This window comes from Sciurus carolinensis, chromosome 1, assembly GCF_902686445.1.
Source record: "Sciurus carolinensis chromosome 1, mSciCar1.2, whole genome shotgun sequence".
Classification (NCBI taxonomy): domain Eukaryota; kingdom Metazoa; phylum Chordata; class Mammalia; order Rodentia; family Sciuridae; genus Sciurus; species Sciurus carolinensis.
The window spans coordinates 32,689,046-32,698,096 of NC_062213.1; the positions used below are offsets into that span (position 1 = coordinate 32,689,046).

At 38.7% G+C, this 9,051-nt stretch overlaps 1 pseudogene; it reads left to right on the forward strand.

Moving 5' to 3' along the window:
• Positions 1–3,516: 3,516 nt before the first annotated feature.
• On the forward strand, positions 3,517–5,277 carry LOC124965540 (KH homology domain-containing protein 4-like; annotated as a pseudogene).
• Positions 5,278–9,051: the final 3,774 nt, after the last annotated feature.

The following is a 9,051-nucleotide window of genomic DNA, read 5'->3' on the forward strand; positions in this document are numbered from 1 at the left end:
ACTTCAAACACAGTCATTCTTTTCCAGCAGTCAAAAAAAGATGAGCAAAAAACAATCTTAACATACTCAAGTCCTTGTCTCAAACAGGGACTGCCAGCCCTCTATCGGATACGCACTGAGGAGGCAGAATGGACCAGGTGATTGGAAAGAAGTCATTCTCCAATCTGCACATCTTAGGAGGAAGGACTGGATGAATAGCACCAGCACTTGTACCAATGTTGCCCTTTCACTGATCAAAACCACCTGACCTCTGAGCTGATCCAACTACTTTTAGAAGTCATTGTAGATTCACAGAATTCTTAGTCCGTATCCCAAAACTGACTTCATAATTAAAAAAAAAAAAACATTGAAAATATATGACCAGTATTCTGTCCTATGTGCCATTTTAAATGAAAATATTTATATATTTTCAATGCTTATCTTCAATGCAGTAAGAATATACATATGTAAGAATGGATGGAAAAAATGCTTTTATAATTGCAAATGTTATAAGTTAGGATCAAATGAAAGTTGAACAGGGCATTGTTTTGAATATTACATTAAATACGAGGCCACAAAATGAACCCAATCTTACATGAGTGATGTGGAACTCTTAAGACGGAGACCATCCCAAGTTTCAAATTTACTTTCCACAAAGGCAATTTTTAAATAAAATAAAGTGGTAATGAGAGAAAAAATAAAGATTCAAAATTTTATATCTAATTTGGAATTAAGGGTAAGACAATATGCTATGTGGAAAGTGTCTTTATCATGTGAAAATCTCTCTAGAGAAATTCCTTTCTTTTAGAAAATTGCTAGAGCTTTAAGTAAATTGAATTAATGTGAATATCTGATGCCAGTGAGGGTTAGGTAAATATCACTGGAATCCACCTGGCTTAAGGAATAAAAATCCTCTTGTTGAAAGTATTTATTGAGGAAAGAAAATGATTCAAGTATACAATCTCCAAGGGGGAAGAAAAAAAAAAAAACCTAAAACATAAGAAGTAAGTACCACAATGAAAAAAAAAAAAGATCAAATGGGACCCACATTCTAATGGAAGTGTTGATGGTCTCACTAAATGTTCTTACACTACTGAGATTTCTCCTGCAGCTTGAAATGAATGGAGTTCAGCTTAACTGGCCCATAGGGACATGTGCCCTGTTCAAAAAATCCAGTTTCACCAAGTGAGGCAAAACCCAATTGTATGTCAACCTTGAAGGGACGACTGTTTTTTATTTGGCTTAAGAATGTGAAATGCAGAACGTGAGCTGGGAACGCAGTTTAACCCAGTTCCCACCCAAAGCCTAAATCCAAATGAATCCTTCTTGGGTTTTATCTGCCTGGCACAATAGAGGCTCTGTCAAGTTAAAAGAAGGTTGTGAGGTGATGGTCTGAGTGGACTCCTCTACACAGCTAGTGCTAGAAACTGGAATTTTATGAAATTAAACCATATCCTTCCTGAACTTTCAGTTCTCAATTATACCCCACCATTCCTCCCATTGGAAGCTATGTGAAAAGGCATACTATTCTATCACAAGAGGGTAAGCAAGTAAGGCCAGCCTACACTTACTAGCTCCTGAACCTTCTATGTACTTCCATCCCGTTAGGCAATCCTGCGTCTTATCCTATTAACAAGGGACAACATCCTGCCGAGTAGGGTAGGTTTGGGGAGAGATGTCTTTGGGATGAAAAAGGTATCTTTCTACCACTAAACTGACCCTAGATCATCATTTTGAACCATTAGAAATCAAAGCAAAGTGTTTCTGATATAACCTCATGACCATGCCAAGTCTCTGGTTGCTCAAGAGAAGATGCAATTTTTACATATTCCCAACTAGAGTTTTTGTACATGAGAATAAGAGTTTGGATCTTATTCAAACTAATAGACCTAATGGAAGCCAGAAATGTCTGATTTCTTACTGTCTCTAAATATCTTCTAAGTCCTATGAACTTAGGGTATGTTAGAGACCCAAGGACTACGTAAAAGAATATATTTTAACCACAGTTTTGGGTGGTCATCAAGTGGCATTTGGAAATTTCAAGTTGTCTAGAAAATGTATCAAACAATACAGTGTTTTAGAACTGGTATTTTAAAACCTTTTTGTTTAGAAAAAAGGAACAATAGTGCCAGTGAACGATTGTTTATTAATATAAGTAGGTACTTGCACTAAGTAGCTAGTAACTCAAATGGCTCTATGTAAATAGGTACCAAGTCTAATAAGGCTCATATAGCTACGTCATTCCTTCTCATTGACTGAAATTTTCCTACTTTACCATGCTCCAATGTATATTGGGAAGAATTTTTTATGGTAGTTAAATCAAACCATCACAACAGGGTAGAAGGGAAATGATCTGTCAACTTGACTGGGCCAAGGTGACCAAATAGTTGGTCCTTTCTGGTTCATCTTTGAGCATGTTTTGGATGACATTACATTTAAATTGGTAGACTGAAGAAAGCAGTCTTCCCTAATGTGGAGGCTTCATTCAATCAGGTGAAGCTCTAAACAGAACAAACAAACAAAAAAAGACTGACCCTCTTTCACAGTAAAAGCAAAGGTTTCTACTGCCCAGCTGCCTTCAAGCTGGACATTAGACTTCTCCTGTCTTTGAACTTGAACCTCTTTGGAATTGGCCTGGAACTTGCATCTTTTGCTGTCTTGGTTCTCAGCCACCAAACTACTACCACACCATTGGCTTTCTTGCATCTCCAGGTTGCTCTCTGCAGATCTTAGGACTCACCACCCTCTATAATAACACAAGCTAATTCCTTATAATAAAAATAGGTTGTTTATTCTATTTCTCTGGAAGGAACTAAAAAAATACACAGGAAAAACACCAAAATAACTACAAAATTCACCAAATAATTACAAAACAGTCTTTGGAATCGAATTCTAATCAAATGACTAAATATATGCTTAAACATTTAGGGAGCAAAGGTACCTGAAGGACAGAGAAAAATAAAATAGTGACTAGTAAGAATGATAGTCTAGCTAAGAGAAAAGGAGTGCTTGTCCAATAAGAGAACTTTTGCAAATGAAATCCAGTGAAAAGTACATGAAAAAATATAAACAAACGCTAGATGGTGAACAGAATATTTCAGTGTAAGAAACAATCTAGCCAAAATCATCATTGGCATACAAAATCCAGTTATTTCACATTTTCATTTAGCATTTCACTGTTTATTCAAATTATGTCAAGTCCTCCTGAAATTTGGGGACCTGAGTTAGCTGTGCTATATCACATTAAGAAAATGAAAGGTCAAGTCACCAATTGGGAGAAAATAATCTCAACACATACATGTTGAAGGACTTACACACACGATCACATTAAGACTTCCCATTGCTTAGTAATAGTAAGACTAATAACTGAAGTTTAAAAGTGGGAAAAGTAGCCTGGCATGATGCACATGCCTGTGGTCCCAGTGACTTGAGAAGTTGAAATAATAGGAAAATAGAAGGATCGAAAGTTTGGGACCATCCCAGGTACTTAGTGAAAACCTGTCTCAAAATAGGGGAGAAAAAATGCAGAGGTTGGCCATGTCCGCGGGGAGCGGGACACATCCTGGAGCTGGCGGGTGCCACAGCAATGGGACCAACCAGCTCCAGCCCCACATCTCTTCCTCCCACCTGCGGCTCTAGGTGGTGAGGTCTCTAGCAGTGGGGGAAGCCCAGGAGATGCCACAGCTGTACCCTCAGGAGCCTTTGATGCTGCCGCTGCTGTGGCTGCCAAGATCAATGCCATCCTCATGGCCAAAGGGAAGCTGAAACCAACACAGAATGCTGCTGAGACACTTCAAGCCCCTGGCAAAGGCCTAACTAGCAATAAAAGCAAGGACGACCTGGTGGTAGCCAAGTAGAATCAGTGATGTTCCTCTCACATGTAGGAACTTGCTGACTCTAGGACAGACTTAGTGGAGCTGCTGTGTCAACTCGAGGGAGGTTCATGAAAACTGAGGAGAAAGCTAAAGTGGGACCAGGGGGCCAGACACGGGAATTAGTGGACAGAGCTGTAAACCGCATCAAAGAAATTATCACCAATGGTGGTGAAGGCTGCCACAGGGACAAAGTCCAACTTTAGTCCAACCAGCACCTATTGCTCTGCTGTCTCCAGCTTTAAGCCAGAAGCCTCCCTTCCAATCAGGGATGCATTACGTTCAAGATAAATTATTTGTGGGTCTAAACATGCTGTACCCACTTTTAACATGAAGGAAAAAGTGGAAGGTCCAGGCTGCTCCTATTTGCAGCACATTCAGATTGAAACAGGTGCCAAAGTCTTCTTATGGGGCAAAGGTTCAGGCTGCATTGAGCCAGCATCAGACTGAGAAGCTTTTGAACCTATATATATTTACATCAGTCATCCCAAACCAGAAGGCCTGGCTGCTGCTAAGAAGCTCTGTGAGAATCTCTTGCTAATAGTTCATGCTGAGTACTCCAGATTTGTGAATCAAATTAATACTGCTGTACCTTTACCAGGCTATACACAACCCTCTGCTATAAGTAGTGTCCCTCCTCAACCACCATATTATCCATCCAATGGCTATCAGTCTGGTTACCCTGTTGTTCCCCCTCCTCAGCAGCCAGTTCAACCTCCTTACGGAGTACCAAGATAGTGCCACCAGCTGTTTCTTTGGCACCTGGAGTCTTGCCAGCATTACCTACTGGAGTCCCTCCTGTGCCAACACAATACCCGATAACACAAGTGCAACCTCCAGCTAGCATTGGACAGAGTCCAATGAGTGGTCCTTTTATTCCTGCCGCTCCTGTCACAACTGTCTTGCCTGCTGGGCCCCAGCCCCAGCCCCAACCCCAGCCCCCACTCCCAACTCAACCCCAGGCACAGAAGAGGCGATTCACAGAGGAGCTACCAGATGAACGGGAATCTGGACTTCTTGGATACCAGCATGGACCCATTCACATGACTAATTTAGGTACAGGCTTCTCCAGTCAGAATGAAATTGAAGGTGCAGGATGGAAGCCAGCAAATTCCTCAGGCCAAGAGCGAGAGAGGGACAGGCAGTTGATGCCTCCACCAGCCTTTCCAGTGACCGGAATAAAAACTGAGTCTGATTAAAGGAATGGGTCTGGGACCTTAACAGGGAGCCACAATTATCCAGCCAAAAAAATGAAACCTACAGAGAAGGCTTGGTGGCTTATGCTGCAGATTTATCTGATGAAGAGGAGGAACATGGAGGTCATAGAAATGAAAGTAGTTTTCCACAGGGATGGAGTTTGGGATATCAATACCCTTCATCACAACCACGAGCTAAACAGCAGATGCCATTTTGGATGGCCCCGTAGGAAACAGTGCCATAGTTTTGACCCTCGATGACTCTTCTTAGCAATAATGCTTGCATTTGATTTAACAAGACTCTGGGGCCTGCACTGGGAGCCATTTTGGACTTTTGCAGAATTTAGAGGTGGAGTGTCTCCTTTCTTCAAAGGGGTTCCATTTTTTTAAAGAAATTCTCCTTTCTGCAGTGGCATTAACATCTGTTAAAATTTACTTAGAATCACAAATTTGTCTGAGAAGCTTTTTAACAGTTGGTGAAATGTGCTTGTCTAATGAAGCATCCCAACAAGATCATTCCCATAGATGTTTGACCTGATCCAGCTTTTTCCAAATGTTAGCCTCTACTCTCACATAAAGTTTTATTGGTATTTTACTACTGTTGGGTCAATTTTGATAACTGGTTACAGACAAAGCCTTACTATTTATAAGTGGGGAAATAATTTTAAGATCATTCTTTCTTTTTCAATACCTAAGAGATCCTCATCCCTGCTTCAGTTTGGATTCTTTCTGTTTTTGAAAATGCTGTTTTACTAATTTAAAATTGTCAAATGCAGCTGGATCCTGGCTAGGAAAATGAAGTTATTTTTTCATTGTGAGTTTTTATTGGAATGATCCAAAGTGGGCACCTTCAGGCACATTGGTCTCACATAGCCATTGCGGTTTTTATTGCCCTTTAAGCTCCTTGTCTTCAACTGGGTCAGAGAAAACTACTTGATTAAAATCTGGTCTGAACTCATCACAGAAATGAAACATAGTGGTCTTCTCTCAGAACTGCTTGCAACAAAAATAGAGAGATTTGACTACACCAATAGGATGATGGACTTGGTGACTGAGATTGCAACTTGTCCTTTTTTTCTTGGCATTACAGATTTTGCCAAAAGAACTTTTTTGGGGGGTGCTGGGGATCAAACCCAGGGCCTTATGCTTACAAGGCAAGCACTCTACCAACTGAGCTATCACCCCAACTCCACAAAAGAACTTTTTTGTATCAAAAATATTGATGTGTGAAAGTGAAGGAGCTAGTCTGCTGAACCAGGAGTAGTTTGAGATATTGAACTGTCATTTTTGCACATTTGAATACTTTTCAGGCTAGCTTTGTATAAACTTATCCTCTGGTTTCCTATATGTTGTAAATAATTAGACCATAACTTCATTATAATAAATGTATAAATATTCTCACAAAAAAAAAATGCAGAGGTTGAAGCTTAGTGGTAAAAATCACTACTGCTCTGAATCCCCCATAACACAAAAATATAAAAACCATATAAGTATTTAAACACAAAGATTACAAAGAGCATTATCAGTAATCAAGAAAATGTACATTAAAATCACAATTACACTACATACTAACAGAATGGCTAAAATTTTAAAAGAATGATATTACCTAAGGTTAGCAAGGTACGTAGTTATTGGAACAGTCACTTTATTGGTGGGAATGTAAAATAAAACCAACACTTTGGACAGTTTGATGGGTTTTGTAAAGTGAAATATATGCTTATGTATCATCCAACAAGGTGTCTTCCTATAGATATGTATAAAAGAAAGTATATGTCCACATAAATTCTTGTTCCAGACCTCTACTGCAGCTTTATATACGCTAATGAAAAATGGGAAACAACCCAAATATCAACAAGTCAATGAAAATTCATTTACAGTATATTTCTTAATGGAGAAGTATACGGCAGTGAAAAAGGAATGAACCACTGAAATACACAACCAAAAAGATGAACCATGACAAATTTATACTGAGCAAAAGAAGGCAGACACAAAGGAATACATATTGCATAATTTCACTTTTATGAAACTCTAGAAGACAAATTAAATTATGGGTATAGAGTACAGATCAGTAGTTATCTAGTTCTCATAGTATAGGGTAAGCATTGACTGAAATGGGGCAGAAAGCAAGCTATGGAGGTGATAGAAATGTCCTGTTTGTGTTGTGGTAACAGTAACAAGATGTATACATAACCTCACAGTTATGATGGTGCAATTTACTGTATGTAAACTATATTTGCATAAGGTTGATTTTTCAAATCCAAGTAAAGCTGAATGTCCTTCCCTCAAATATCCACATAAAAGAGTCCCTTGCCTACTTTGATTCTTTGTTCAAATGTCATCTTCTCTATGAAGACTCCTCTAGTCACATATTTAAGATTGCATCCCTTTCCAATCTTGATCATTCATCCTTCTCCATTTCCTATAGTGCACAGTATCAGATAATGTACTATGTAACTTACCTACATTGCATATTTATCATTTATTACCTGTTTTCTCAAACTGGACTGGAATCTCCATGAAACCACAGATAATTACCTTTGCTTTTATTTTCTTCACTACTGCATCTCAAATTATCATGTGTCTTATGGGCAATAAATCTTTATTGAATTAATGAAAGAAATTACAAAGAGCAAGTGTTTTCAAGGTAATCTAATTTTAACAAGTCACTAGACAGAACCTATAGGGACAACTTTGAAAAAAAGTCATTTTAAAGAAGGAAATTCTTTTTAAAAAAAATCATTTTTCTATATTGTCATATCCAAGCAGTCTTCCTCAAATGTATCCTCAGGGTTACTGGTTGACTCTCAGCAACAACTGACACATACATAATCTTAGCATTATTGTAGATAGAGGAGAAGGTCCGAGAACAGGATTGAAAATGACAAAGGTTATTGTGCCACATTCAGTAATACAACAAAGGATCTGACATAATACATTCTTGTCAAATGTCACTATAAGCACATTTTTTTCTTAGGAGTGTTAGTGAAGTTAATTTATTCTTAGGACCATTCAAAAGGGTTTATTAACTCAAGTATCAAAACAATTTATTTACTGTATTGAAGTTATTTAACCTTCTGGATTAGGTTTCCTCATCTGTAAATGGAGCTTTCAGACTAGATAGCATCATTGAGGGGTTTTGTTTGTTTGTACTGGGGATTAAGCCCAGGGGCACTTTACCACTGAGCCATATTCTCAGACTATTTATTTATTTGGTACTGGGGATTAAACCCAAGGGTGTTTAACCATTGAGTCACATCCAACACCTTTTTTATTTTGAATTTTGAGACACGGTCTGCTTAAGCTGCTGAGGCTGGCCTTGAACTTGCAATTCCCCTGCCTCAGCCTCCAAGTTGCTGGTATTACAAGCATGCACCAGCAAAGCCAGCTCTTGAAGGAATTTTGTGGATGGGGGGTTGTTTTTTGCAGTGCCAGGGATTGAACCCAGGGTCCCACACATGGTAGCAAGTGCTTGACCATGGAATCATTGAGCTTTAAAGAAGCTCTACCCTCTGAATCAATGAGCTTTCAAGAAGCTCATTTGAATTCTAAAGGATATTTTGCAAGCAAAGTTGGATTGAGTTAATTAATTTGGGGGGATCCAAGTCATCAAAATATCAGAACATTAGAGAGAACATCTGCAGATTCTGGTTGATCCTCTACTTCCCCAGCCTATATCTTTCCACTTTTCAACTCTATGAGTTATCAGAGGGAAGTTTTAATTACCCCACTCACTCCTTTAAAACTTATATAACCAGAATCATCTGCTATTGCTTGCTCCTGAGTCCCAACTAACAAAGAAATTGGTCCTTGAATTGGGATGTCTTTAATACCAAATGCTACAATGCGAAAATAAATGGAGTTGGAATGAGAAACACTGAGGCTCCCTGACATTGAGAGCTGAGAAATTTTCAATTCTTGCCAATCTAAATAGAAAAGTTAGTTGATTAAATTACCACCTACTATATTTTGAAATAGATCCTATGTGTAAGGACAGGAGTTCCAGC